Below are 14,841 nucleotides of genomic sequence, written 5' to 3'. Positions count from 1 at the left end.
TACAGTCTGTTTCTGTTGTTTTCAACCTAGAACTCTGACAAGTACAAATAGCTCATTTGAAATTCAGTCATTTTAGAACATAGAAGACTTTTATTTGATGATTCTAAGACTCTGAAATCTCTGGAGCCAAGGGAGCTATATTTCTCCCCCTGAAAGCTACTCATTAACATTTCTAGGAAACTATACCAAGTTACATCAACAGAGAGTGTTAATCAAATCCATAATTTTGGAAAAACCTTTCTTCTGCTAGACCTATGTTAGCATTATCTTTTTAGAAGGGACCAGATCTTCCAATACAAGGAGACTGGTATGCCTTCATCTTTTGCCTAAGAAGAAAAAGAAGACTGGAGCTCTTTGGCAAGTTGGAGATGACAGAAGTATTTTCTGTAAATAAGACCTCTGCCCTAATGATAATTCACAAGTTTATCATTTCAGAAGTGATCAACTCATATTCTGGAGGCTATGTCCAGATCTGCTTGTCCAGATCATATGGACCAAATTCATCTTAGCCAAAGTAAAGGCTGGCTCTGAAAGGATATTTTGGAGGAGAATATTTGATGATTTGCAGAACTCAAGAGATGGAATTAGTGAAATGAACATTAATCAAATAAAGACACAAAATCCATCCTTACCTACACACCTCCTCAACAAATGGAAACTGGGAAACCAGTCTAGAAACCATTAATAATCAAGATGCACAGACAAGGGGCAAGAGCTAATCCAGAAAAGATACAAAAAATATTCCACAAGGGGGCGATGGGGCAGCCCATGCTCCTGCTTCATTATTTCTGCCATATACCAAGGGAGGGGAACGTGGAAGAGCTGTTCTGACCAACATGTAATAGTTTGACAAAATAAAATGAATTTGGAGTTTGAAAAGGATTTGAATTTTAGAATCCAAAGACCTGGAATCATAACTCCACCAGATGAGAGATTATAATCAAAGGCTTAACTACTCTGAGCTTCAGTTTTCTCATATATAAAGTGGGCATGAAAAATTGGATATGAAAAGGCTTTGTAAGCTTCAAATAACTACACAGAAGGAAGTTTAACGTTATATGTAGTAGCAGTATTTTCAAAACTGAATATATATTGCTGTATCCATCTCAGAGTAAAAACAAAAAAACAAAACAAAAAAAACAAGAAAAGAAAAACTTATGGAAAGATTTATTGCTAGTGGCCGTTTCTGGCAAGAGATGAACATTGAATAAGAACAAAAAAACACAAGGCTCAGGCTTCTTGAGGTTTTTGGCTCAGCCCTCAGCTAATCTCAACTCCAAATGCTGGCCGGCAAAATAACACAATCACATTTAGTTAGGCTCTTTCGCGATGTTATGGAACATGCATTGGAAAGAGCAGAACGGGGGTGTAATGCACCTGGGACTACCAAGAATGCTGCTGAGGCTCAGCCAGGAGAGGCTGCCGAGGTGTTCCAGTCATGTAGAGGGAGTGATTATGTGCACAGCGTTTCTATTGGTGGGACATCAGAAAAACAGCCCAGCTAGTATGGAGGTGAAGGTTATGTGCCTGCAAACTGAGGCTCATTCTAGTGATTTCTTGGGAAGCCTTGCAGGCTCTTGATCAATCATATAGTCTAAGATGGATACTGGCTATGCTAGGTCTTTTTTACTCGATTTTTCTAGAATAAACCCTCATGTATAACTACTTTAATGAATGAATCTGTTTCTAAAGAATAACTGCTGAACTCTTATCTAAAATCAATAACTCCTTCCCTATGGACCAGGAGTTCCCCAAGTGGGGTTCCCAAACCTGTAGCATCAGCATTACCTGGGAACTTATTAGAAATACAAATTCTCAGCTTTCATCCCAAATAATCTGAATAGGAAACTCTAGGAGTGAGGCCCAGCAATCTGTGACCTCACATCTCTTGCTTTTGCTTCGTTTTTTGTTTGTTTGTTTCACTTTACTTTTGAATGCAAAACTCTTAAAAAAAATATGGTCTATGTCTCCTGCCCAGGCTCTTTTTACACTTACTCGAATTAGGCATTTTCCCCCTGCACTCCAAGACACTGCTTAAGTCAAGGTTACTGTCGACATCCATGTTCCTAAATCTTACGGACAATTCTCAGTCTGTATCTCACTTGATCCCTCTCTCTTCCTGGACACATTTCCTCACATGCCTTTCAGTTTCCCACACTCTACTGACTTTCCTCTCACTCTTAGGTCGCACTGTGGGGTCTTCTTCATCTCCTTACTGCTGCACGCCACAGGGCTCAGTTTTTGAGCCCTTCTTTTTATCTAAACCCACTCCCTCAGGCGATCTCAGCTTTATTCTCATGGCTTGAAATAAGAACTATATATTTATGACTCTCAAACTTATATCTCTAATCCATAAACGTTCCCTGAATTCTAGATTCATGTATCCCATTCACTGCCTAGTTGACGTCTACACTTGGATATCTATCATATATCTCAAGGTTAGCAGGTCCCAACGTGACTTCCTGATTTTCCACCACTCTACAAACATTATTCCACGTACAGCTTTCCACATTTCAGTGACTGAAAACACTGTCCTTCCAATTGCTAAGGCCTAAAACCTTGGTGAGGGAAGTAACTTATGCTTTATGGCCTGGTAACTATAAGCTTCCAAACAAATACCCTTTTATAATGGCCAACAGATTTCTGGTATTTTGCATCAGCACCCTTTTGGCTGACTAATATACAGTTTAAGAGGAAATCATGTTGGCTCTATCTTCAAAAAACAATCAGAGAAAGAAAGTGCAGCCTGCCCAGGAATGGCGCCACCCACACGGAGAGCTGACGCAGCATGATGACGCAACAAAAAGAAACACATATTCCCAGTGCCACTGATAAGGATAGAAGCGGGCACAGAAGAACACGCAGCGAATGGACACAGAGAGCAGACAACTGGGGGTGGGGGTGGGGGGAAGGGAAGAGAAATAAATAAATAAATCTTAAAAAAAAAAAAATCAGAATCTGACCCTTTCTTACCATCTTTGCATTCACCACTCTGATCTGAGCCATCACCTCTCACCTGGATTATTGCAATTGCCCGTGAACAGTACCCCTTTTCTCTCCAGGTCTCCTCTATGGCTGATTATCAGCAACTAGGAAAATCCTTTGAAAACATAATCAGATTTTGTCATTCTAAGTCTTAAAGCCTTGCAATGGCGCTCTTTTTATTCCAAGTCAAAGTCAAAGGCCTTCCCCTCAGTTGCCTCTCTGGCCTTATCTTTTAATCCTCTCCCCCTTGCTCCTGCTCCAGTCATGCTGACCTTCTTGCTACTCCTTGGACCCTCCAGGCTTGCTCTTGCCTCATGGCCATTGAACTTGTTGTCCCCCCTGTCTGAAATGATTGGATCCTCAACTTTAAGTCTTTTATCAGATGTCACTTTTTAAAGTGAGGCTTACTTTGTTGCAACTTTCCTATGCCATCTTGCATATTCTGTTCTTTTGTTCTCATTGTACTTAACAATGTATTATATTATTTACCTGTCTAGATTATCGCCTGGCCCCTTGCACCAGAATATAAGTTCCACAAGAGCAGAGATCTTTGTCACAGATGAATCCGCAGCTCCCAGAGCAGTTCCCAGCACATGGTCAGCACTCAGTAAATATTTGTTAATGTTCAATTTGAATGAATAAATGGATGAATTAATGCATGTGGAGTTATTTGGGGCCTCCATGATAGTTATATCATCACTGTATGTCTTTGATCTTAATGTATCTTGTCCAGAAGAGTTGGAAAATTTCCTCCAGTTGTCATGAACCCATCTGGATTTCATTGCTTATTGCTATCATCACTGAATGTTATATTTCCAAAGTCTCAAATTAAACAGAACATAAAAATGGAAGGGAAAGCAGAAAGAAAGCTGGACATCCCAAAGTGTAAACTGCAAGGGGAACTAACACTTCTAAGCTTGAAAATATATACTCTTGTTGGTGTTAATTTTGCACTGAGGTCAGAAGATGTGATGGCACATGAAACATGACTGAGGTAGAGTACAGAAAACAGAGAGTCAGGAAAAACACAGAAGACCCTGGTGATAGCAAAAAAAAAAAAAGGCAAGACATTTCAAATACAGATCAGGGGAGTCAAAACTGAGTGAACAACAAATGAATTATGCCTGTGACACATGAAAAGGTTTTGTAGTTTCTTTGGGAGCAGCAATGAACCCAGAAAGCAGATAGTTTCTTGATTTTCTATGACTGCAGTAACAAATCACTACACACATATTGGCTTAAACAACACAAATTTATCATTTAATAGTTCTGCAGTTCAGAAATCCAACTGGGCTAAAATCAAGATGTTAGCAGGGCAGTGTTCTTTTCTGGAGACTCAAAGGAGAATCTGTTTTCTTACTTTTTCCAGGTTCTGGAGCACAGGTTCTTAATCAGGGGTCCAAGGGGTCCATGGAAAGACTTCAGGAGGTTTGTGAGCTTGAACTGAAAAGAATCAACTTATTATCTTTATTTTCTCTGACCTCTAACTGAAATCTAACATTTCCTTCACTTATGCATGTATAAAATAAATTACAGTAGTATTCATTTCATATCACATTACAGTTGTTGCATATATCAAAAAATCACTTATGCTCATCCATACTTTGAAATTATGGTACAGTTGTTGGACCCATCGCTAGTTGAGTGTCATAAAACTATAATATCCGCTGCTACATTCTGAGAAGGGGTCCGTGGTTTTCACCTGACTGGCAAAGGGGTCCATGGAACAAAAAAAGTTAAGAACCCCTGTTCTAGAGGCTCTTGGCATTCCTTGGCTCATGACCCCTTTTCATCAAAGCCAGTAAAGGCCATTTGAGGCTTTCTCACATTGCATCATTGTGACTTTGATTCTTTTGTTCTTTTCCACATTTAAGAAAACAATAGTGCCCACCTGGGTAATCCAGGACACTCTTCCTATTTTGAGGGCAGTTAGATTAGGAAGCAACCTTAATTGTATCTGCAATCTTTGCCTTTTAACCTCACATAGTCATGGGTCCTGGATTAGGATATAGACATCTTTGGGGAGTCATTATTATGCCTTCTATAGATGCTATCTAAATTATAGGATTTTATTTGTTTTTTTAGAAATGTGTTCTATTTAAAAGATGGCCAGCCTGGACAGCCTCACTGGCAATTCAAAATGTTGAGCACCCAGAGTCTGTGCAAACAATTACATCACTGATTAGAACCTGGACAGCACTTGTGGCTGATACACAGTAAACATTGTTGGATGGAGGCACGAATGGATGATTAAAAAGGAGAGTGGGAATGAGTGTTGCTGGGGGGGGGAGAGGAGGGGTGGGGGTGGTGGGGTTGAATGGGACCTCATATATATATTTTTTTAATGTAATATTATTACAGTCGATAAAAAAAATAAAATAAAAACTGAATCCTAAAAAAAATAAAAATAAAAATAAAAAGGAGAGTGGGAATAGAGGGGACTTTACTGGCAGATGTTTTCATGAGTGTTAGAATCTGTTGGGGCAAACAGGGTTACTTTCTACAAACAGATTCTTATCTGTCATTATGTTTTATATTTGTAAATCTTAGAGATAAGTGATAAAGGCTAGAAGAAAATGATACTAATAAAATAGTAATGTTTAAGAATTTCTCAGTGAATGCTGTTGAACTTGGGTAAACATACAAAGAGTTCTCTGCTGGCCTACATTAGCAGGGTATAGGGGATTTATAGAACTTTCTGATTGACCTTTATTAGGTTTCTCTCGTTTCCAGCTTCCATGTCAGTTGATTAATAATTTATGAATGAACACTGAAATGCATGAGGAAATTGATACAGAAGATAAGGTGGTCCTGGGTCACAGGACTTGCATTCTCATACTGATTGCCATTCCTAGGGTTTCCTAGAGAGCTTCACTTCTCCACATGTAAACAGTGACCAGCACATAGTAGCCCTTCAACAAATATTTGACTCATCTGTGAAATGAGTGAATTGGAGATCTTAAGTGGGGTTTCTCAGAAGCAGACCCTGAGATGAGGACTTATGTGCAAGTAGCTTGTTAAGGAGGGACTCTCAGGAGAAGCAAGTAAGGGAGTAGGGTGCAGTGGGACAGAAAAGAGGACAAAGTCCAGCCAGGGAGTGATTTCAGGCAGAGCCCCACTCTCCACTTGATCCCACTGGCATGCTCCGAGTATAAATTATATCTTTGAATTTGTAACTTTTGGGAGAAGGGAGCTGTTATTTCTAATCTAGTACCAGCCCATTGTTGACTAAAGTCCACCCTAGGGGGATGTGAACTCCTAGGCACTTCCAGTTCTGGTGGGGAAGTGTCTCCAGTAGGCCAAGGGATGGCCTCTGAAGAGATTCACAGGCCTGGAGGCTTAAAGGCCAAGGGAGGGATGAAGAAGAGGTCAAAGGGATCTGAGAAGGTCCAGGTGGAGCCAACAGTGTCTACAGGTTCTTCCAATTCTACAGTTGTAGAAATATAGCTATAAAGCGGCAATGTGCCAGTATTCATATATGCTAAAATTCACATTTTGAGAATTCCACAAAAGAGACACTCCTGTACTCGATGCCTTGTCTTTAATATATATGGCTTTGCTCCCAGGAAATAAAATTTTTCCAGTGGTAAATCAGGCTTTAAATGACCGTGGTATATATAATCCCTTATTTTAAAAATTCCATTTGGTTGTTCCTAGGGATATTTTGGACTCTGCTATGCTTGTAGAATTGAACTAGAAAAATCCATTTGACCACATACTAGCTCCAAATGTCCTCCTGATAAGTTATGGTATTAATTTGGTTTAATATTGATGTTTTGGACATTATTCATGGCATGGCTTAAAAACCATAAAAATAAAACTTGAAGCATATGTTCTCTGGCTCATTTCTGAACAAATATCTCAACAATTAAAGAGAAGTTATTGAAAATAAAAGTCAGAAACAGAAGAGGCCCATCTCCTCATGGTCCTGGAACCACTGAAGGCAGAATGGTCCCTCAGAAGATTAAGACATTTCACTTATAAAGCTTTAATTTAATCTGGTTTCCACTGAGGGCAGGTCAAAAAGGCATTTGAAAGCAATGCAGAGTGTTGGTTTTGGATCATTTTAATGCTAAAACTCATATTTAAGCCATTTACACAAGATAAACTAACAATTTTTTGGCCACTGGCCTGCCAATTACAATGTTAAAAGAGCAGCATAAGAAACCACGAGTTGTTTGGGATGTAACCTGAGTCTGTTCTTTGGACCATCAAAATTTGTGTGAGACCAACATGTTCCTGTTAAGGGCTAGCTTGTTTCTGTAGCTTAGAGGGCTCTAGAGGAGTGACTGGAAGGTTGCTAAGATACCACTTGGCCAACAGAGGTACAAACAAAGATGTATGGACTCAACTCATCTAGAAACTGCAATGATTGCACCATAAGGATGTTGATGATGACTTGAGGAGGAGGAGGAGGAGGAAGAGGAGAACACGGTGCCAAATGTTTTCCTGTTGCTAGAGTACCCTGGGGCCTCGGTATTTACTGTACCTTCTGCGCAGTTCCTTTCTCCAGATCTTGACATGGCTGGCTGTGTTCTTCATTTTGATCTAACCCAAATGTTACCACCATTTTTATTTTTTTCAGGAGGTACCGGAGATTGAATCTGGGACCTCATACATGGGAAGTAGGTGCTCAACCAGTGAGCCAAACCCACTCCCCAAATGTTACCATCTTTAAGAGGCCTTCTGTGGCCTGATCTAATATTTTCTCCATCAACACAATGTTCTATAACATTACTCTGTTTATGTTCTTCATAAAACTTATGACCAAAAAGTTCACCTTGTCCATTTAGATTTTTACTTATTTTCTCTGGGTTCACCTCTGTAATTTATGAGGTCCCTGGCTCACAGCCCAGCCTGCCTCCATCCTGTACTGTACCCCATACTGTACCATGAGGGGACCCTGTGGTTGGTAGAATTATGTACCCTGATTTAGACATGTTCTGGATCTTAATCCATGTCCCTGTTGGTATGAAATGATTGTATATAGGACCTTTTGAAGATGTTATTTTTCGTTAAGGTGTGACAAACTGAACCAGGGTGGATCTTAACCCAAATTACCAGAAACCTTATATGAAGAAGGCTACAGAGAAAAGTGGGAAGTTAGTGGAAATCTGGAAGAGAAAGGGGAGGACATTGCCATGTGATTGGAAGGAGAGATAAAAGCCAAGGAACCTCAAGGACTGGGCCAAGTCAGCAAAAGAACACTACCAGCCCCAAGGAGGAAGCAGGCCTTCCAGCCTCTGAAACTGTGAGATGATAAATCCCCATTGCTTAAGCCAAAACCAGCTTGTAGTATTTGTGATAGCAGCTCAGGCAAACTAAGACAGGCCCCCATACATGCATGGAGGCAACCCAGCTTGTCCAACCAAGCACCATCCAGTACACCATGCCTACGAAGCCTGAGGCATGACACAGAAGAAAGAGAAATGGTTGCAATTTACTTTGAAATTCATTTAAAAAATTGATTAATGGACAGATAGAGGAATGGTTGCAATTAAAAATAATCAGTATAATTATTAAATAAATTGATTCATTTTATAACAGAGGTAATTTTTTGGTATTTTTGTCAATAAAGCATTTTTAATTTTAAAAAAAAATTTTAATAATTCTAAAAATAATTTTTGGCGTATGGAGAAGGAAGGAGTTGAATTATTATTTCAGGGTCTCTAACTAGTACCTTTTGTTCAATCCAGCCAGAGAAGTAAAAACTCATAAAGAAAAAGATGATGATATCATATCAGCCTGGGACCATATCATACAAGAAAAAATATTTTAAAAAATCAGCCTATAAAAACCAAGATAATATAATCAAATTATATTCATAAGACCCTATTCCTTATAATAGAAATACTCAGAATATGCTATGTAAAAATAATAATTCTTACTATTTATTGAGGACCCATCACTTGCCAGGTACTGTGTTAGGTGCTTTACAATTATGGATCTCTAATTCTACAAACCATTTTTAGACCGTTAAAACTGTTTTTCACAGGAGTAGAAAATGATGCTTAGAAAAACTGCATGATTCATTCCAGGGCATAAAACCGGTAAATGGCAGAACCATGAGGCTTGAATCCAGGGTTTTCTCCCTCCACACCACATGGCACTTACCATATTGAAAAGCAGCAGAATAAGTTGCTCTTGTTATTCAGCTAAATCTCATCTGTAAAATCTCAGGTATGGGCAAAGGTTCTGATAGAGCAATATCTTTCTTTCACAATATTAATAAATAACATAGAAAATCCAATGCATTATCATGAGTTCAGAAAGCAAGTTATCACTGATAAAAATAATAAGCTATTCTCATTTCTAGTTCCAATGATTTAGAAGCTGTTACTCAGAACAAGAAGCCTCTGATTCAAATATAAAATATGGCATTCTACTTAGTCACAAACACAAACTCCATTTTTGAGCTATTTCTGTATAAGATTTCAACGTGCATTTTCCAATAATAGAGAGAATATTAAACTAAGAAGTCCCAGAAGAGGATACTGTGTTGACAAAACTCAACACCATGGTGGAACCTACATAAGAAACAAACCTAAGTCTTTCCACATAGCCTAAGTCCTTGCCATGACTCCATTTTACATCAGTGTTTCTTCATGCCGCACCTTTTCCCTAATGTCTGCTTGATGAAACACCACAATCACCATTCTACTTTCCTGCCACCCCAAAACCCAGAGATGTCTGCCAGGGAGTATACCACCCCTCCCCAGTACTGAGAACTATCTTCATTAACTGGACCCAGGCCAGGTTTCAACACATGGTTCCCACACAGGAAAGACTGTTCTGCTCCAGGCTTTACCCATACTTTATACTTGGCATAGGGTGCAAGATAAGCCAGAGCAGTGATGTGCAACCAGAACGTGTGGGTCTTAGTGAACTTTTCAAAGCAGATCCCCAGTGATACTTAGGCAGACTAGTAAATTAGGGAATCCATAGATGGATCTCGAACCTGGCAAGATCCCCCGTGGCCATCGGTACCCCCGAGATGGCTGCTGGAAGAACTTGTGAGCACTTCCATCCAAACGAGATTTCTTCTGGAATCAAGGAGAAGTCCAGGATATTCTCCAGGGGCTTATCATTGGGCCTTTTCAGGGGATTGATGGGTGGGGTAATCCATCAAAACAGCAAACAGCTGGGACTCCCCCTGTTATTAGCAAAGAGGCGGAATAATTAATGGTTTAAAAAGCAAGCGGGATAGAGGGGTATTTTGGGGACTTGAGAATCATCTGAATGACATTACAGGTCAGTATATATCCTGCCATAACCTACAGAATTGAATGGGAGAGAGTGTGAACTACAGTGTAAACTATACCCCATGCTTAGTGGCCATGCTCTAAAACGTGTTTATCAGTTGCAGTGAATGCTCCACACTGATGAAAGATGTTGCTAATGTGGGAAAATGTGGGAGGTGTGGGGAGGGGGGTATATGGGAATCCCCCCTCTATTCTCTGTAACATTTAGTAACTGAAGAATCTTTGGAAAAAAAAAAAAAAGGAAAACGAACAAAAAAGCAAGTGGGAAATCAAATCGGCCCTGGGTTCTTGCTTTCCGCCCTGCTCTTGCCTGCTCCCTGCTGCTTTTGCCTTCTTCCCCCACCCCCCACGCCCCTACTTCACACCTGGAGCAACGCACAAGTAAAACCTGGGCATTTGTAATCTGTGATGGAGAATTGTAGTCTGGAAATCAGCCCTCTTTATCACTTTTCAGCCCCTTCCTCTTTATCTGGGACCTTAATCTGTTATTTTCTCCCATTTCTCTTCCCTCCCTTCCTTAAAAAATTACTGGCCTAACTAACCTGGCTTCCTCTTGAAATGCATTTCTTGTAGCTTAGCCAAGAACCTAGAGAAAACCCGGCAACAACACCAGCTCGTCACCGGAGATGTTGGTGGCAGCTTCAGGATCTTCTCACTCCCTAGTACCAGGTCGTAGCGTAGCCTGAAAGAGTAGGTGCGGACGGGCTGATGGACAAGCCGCTGAAGGGTCTCTCCTCTGTTATTTCGCAATCTCGAACGTTACACTGGTCTCCTCTTCAGTCAGAGGCTGTATTTTTCTGCATGGGACCCTCTTGCCTCAGTCGCCGGAAACCGACAAATTATTTTAAACGTTAGTAAATGGGAAAGTTATTTAGAGATCAACTAGTCTAGCCCCGTCCTTTCACAGACAGAGGAAAATGAGGCCCAAAGAGGTTAAGTGCTATTCCCAAGTACTTGTGGTTCTTTCTAGAACTCAGGCTTTCTGAGCTCGCCATACTGCCTCTTATTTCAAACAGATTCTGCTTCTAACTCTCAATAGATTAACCTTCAACTAATACCACCCAGGCATCCCTACAGCAAAGAAAATAGAAGCTAAAAATTACAAAGGAAAGGAAGAGAAAAAAAAAACCTGCCTTTGTTTAATTGTTATTCTAATGAGTTAAAGTCTTGGATTCTACACAGGCAGGGGCTCTTAAAAGAAGAAGAAGGAAAAAAAGATTCGCTGGCTACCCCCACAGTCAGCTTGTGGATAAAAGCATGTTTATACAGCTGGATGGAGCCAGAACCAGCCAGGGCTGAAAAACGGTCCGTAAGCAAGCGGACAGCGGGCGCAGGTTTAGAGCATCTGCTTCTCATTAGAGACCCCAGGCTACAGTGACCCCCACTTCCAGCTTCCCTGGGGCCCTGGGTGTGTTCCCAGGTCTCAAGGTGCTGACAGCCAATTCATTCACTAACACAACCTAAGGGTAGCCACGGAGTACGGTGACACTTGTACTGGGTTTGCCAGTAATGCTAGGAGTTCAGAATGGGCGGGTGAAGTTATTTACATTCAGCTCCTAAAGCTACACAAATTCTTTAGTGAAAACTGTCAGAAAGAACAGGTCATCCGTTTCTCTCCCTTCCTTCCTCCCTCTATAGCAATTAGCCACATTGGCCAGCATCTTGTAAAACATCTCGAGTCATGTCTGCAAAATGAGCTTCATAGAAATGAACAGAAGACTTTTACAGTAACCAAAATATGACTAGATGAAGGGGCCAGTCTTAGTTTGAAATAGGAATAGAGCCTATTTCTTGAGACATGAAGTTGGGTGCAGGTAGTTTCCTTGGGAGGTGGTACCAGGAAGCAGAAATGAGGGACAATGAAAAGTAAGGCAGGGAGGAAGGGAAAATAAACCAATATAAGAAGGCTTCATCAAGAGCACTGCTGGGGAGTGGGTGTAGCTCAGGGGTTGGGCGCCTTGTATCCTTGTGTGAGGACCTGGATTCAACCCCCAGTACCTCCTTAATAATAATAATAATAATAATAATGAAAACCGTTGCTGGGGACAGTCGGGGCTCAGTTACCCTGGAAACTCAGGCATTTACAGGATGCCTCTCAGAACCGGCCTGAAGGACAGAAGGCTGGACCATTCATCTACCTTTGCTTGAGGGTTGTCCCTGGGGTTACAAATTAGTAACTTGCGTGTGCTTTCAGACTGTGTTTGCGCTTTAAGGCTGAGCAAGCTACCTTGGCGCTGGCAATGGTCCTGGGCCAGAAAGCGATAGACAGGGAAGACGACCATGTAGCTGAGTTGGAGCTATCTGCTGGAGCTGAAATCAGAAGTGGCATCAGAGATGCCATACGGGCACCAGAGGCATCTGCTACAAAAGTGTGAGCAGCCAGAAAAACTACAGATTAACTGGTGATTGAAACATGGGGGTCCATTGTACTAGCCTCTCTACTTTTGTACATCTTCGAAATATTCCATAATAAAAAGTAAAAAAATGTTACAGTTTATATACAAATTACTTCCCTTCAGTGTCATCCTTACCTTTAAAAGAAACATTGGGATAGAAGTGAAATAAACTCTGTAAATCTTTGGAAATGAGTGGAAATGGTGAAAGTCAATCACAGTATTTGTAATAATTAGTAGAGCTATTATATGTGTCTATCAGTGGTTGAAAGGGAAAGTCTAGGACATGTATATTACTAGAAGGAAAGGTAAAAAATGTAACATGGGACTGTATTACGCAGTAAAACTTCATGTGAATTATGAATATAGGTAATATTGCATATATAAAAGTGTTTTTATGAAATATTAATACAAATAAACTACAGAGATGGAAACAGAACAGCAGCTATGTACTGCAGGGGAAACAGAGAAGAGATGGAGAGGTGATGAGGTTTTTGTCTATTTTTGTTTATTATTATTGAAATAATGAAAATGCTCTAATAATGACTGAAGTGATAAATGTACAACTATGTGATTACACCAAATACCATTGATTATACACTTTAGATGGACTGTATGTTTTATTAATACGTAATAAAATTGATTTGTTTAAAAAAATTGTGTCATCTCTGAAAAAAAATAATTTAACTCATTCTTTCCCCCCTTACCCCCAAATACGTGAAATGACCTCATTTTCTCTCAAATACTATCAGGCACATTCTTTCCTAGTAAGGATTATAGACGATGGAGAAATGCTATTAGTTTTAAACCATATAAAATAATAAGGATTAACAATTCCAAAACAAAGCATATGTTTTAAGTTTTCTGAACTGCATTAAATTCACAGAAATAGACAACATGAACTGGCAGAAAATTAGAAAAAAGAAAATTACATGGAGGGAAGAAACCTTGACTGGTTTTATTTTAGGCAACATTACACCCAAACCACACTGGACAATGAGCATCTGTTGTTCACACATCCTAGAACCATATCCCCTTCTTTTGGAAACAGTCCCTCAGTTTCTCTGCCCCATTTCATGCACTTTCAGTAGGATTATGAGTTCAAGTAGCTTGCCTTCTCTTGGGCAGGGTGTGAACACACAATCCAATTTATTTTTTTTTTTTTTCTTTAATTTATTATTGAGATCCCATCTGAGTCCAGATTCATCACACATAAACACCATTTCCAAAGAGGGGCCATCTGCCCTGGTAGTTAACCCCATCGGCCATGACCATAACTCCCATGGGTCTCTTTAGCCCTCAAAGGAACCAATATCTGGTGGTTGTATCTGCTTTATCTGTCTCTCTGACTCTGCTCAGTTGTGCATGAGGGCAAACCTTCTGCCAGCCTCCAGACTCTTTTTTAGAAACTCGTAGCCATATAAACTCATTTCTCCTTTCCATTTCCCCCTTACTTTAGGTCAAACAGCATTTTAAAGTCATGGTCACACAATCCAATTTATATCATACATTTTTTTTCCACCCTGGAATCTGAATCTTGAGCAAAGTAATAGATGAAGTTGATTCATTCCTGTGGTGGTACCTCGAAAAGCTTATCTGTTAATACTTGCTAGATAGTTAGTTCTATCTGGGTCCTATCTTTACTGAGAGTTTTCCCTTTGATTCTGTAATCGTTTTAATAAATACAACTTTTGCTTGGCTTTTTCTTTACTTAGTCGTGGAATCCGTACTGAGTGTGATAGTTTGTCTCCAAGAAAGCAGCCATCAATTCCTTCCCTCCCTACATGCATATGCCACCCCCCTCCGAAGAGGAGGAGTCTTCCTCCATCCTCTGATATCTGAGCTGGCCTTTGTGCTGATCAGCAGAATAGGCTGGAAGTGGCACTCTGCCAGTTCTGGGCCTTGTTTAAAAGAACAGCAGGAAAATGGGCTTTGGCCCAGTGGTTAGGGCATCCGTCTACCATATGGGAGGTCCGCGGTAACCCCGGGCCTCCTTGACCCGTGTGGAGCTGGCCCATGCGCAGCGCTGATGCGCGCAAGGAGTGCCGTGCCACGCAAGGGTGTCCCCCGCGTGGGGGAGCCCCACGCGCAAGGAGTGCGCCCGTGAGGAAAGCCCCCCAGCGTGAAAAAGAAAGAGCAGCCTGCCCAGGAATGGCGCCGCCCACACTTCCCGTGCCACTGACGACAACAGAAGCGGACAA

General features: G+C 40.7%; 1 long non-coding RNA gene and 1 pseudogene across 2 annotated transcripts in view; both read right to left on the bottom strand.

Moving 5' to 3' along the window:
• Positions 1-14,841, bottom strand: part of LOC139437489 (uncharacterized) — a 58,899-nt gene that overhangs the window by 35,541 nt on the left and 8,517 nt on the right. The window contains exon 3 of one of the 2 annotated variants that reach the window (XR_011647285.1): positions 4,351-4,428. The exons of the other annotated variant lie outside the window; for it this stretch is intronic. This is a non-coding gene — a long non-coding RNA (uncharacterized lncRNA). Of the gene's footprint in view, positions 1-4,350; positions 4,429-14,841 lie in introns of those variants that run through there. 2 annotated transcript variants of the gene reach the window in all.
• LOC139437542 (60S ribosome subunit biogenesis protein NIP7 homolog pseudogene) lies at positions 9,573-12,529 on the bottom strand (annotated as a pseudogene).

Source organism: Dasypus novemcinctus, chromosome 24, assembly GCF_030445035.2.
Source record: "Dasypus novemcinctus isolate mDasNov1 chromosome 24, mDasNov1.1.hap2, whole genome shotgun sequence".
Lineage (NCBI taxonomy): Eukaryota > Metazoa > Chordata > Mammalia > Cingulata > Dasypodidae > Dasypus > Dasypus novemcinctus.
Note: the sequence above shows the minus strand (reverse complement) of the source record. Positions and strands in the feature narration are given on the sequence as shown.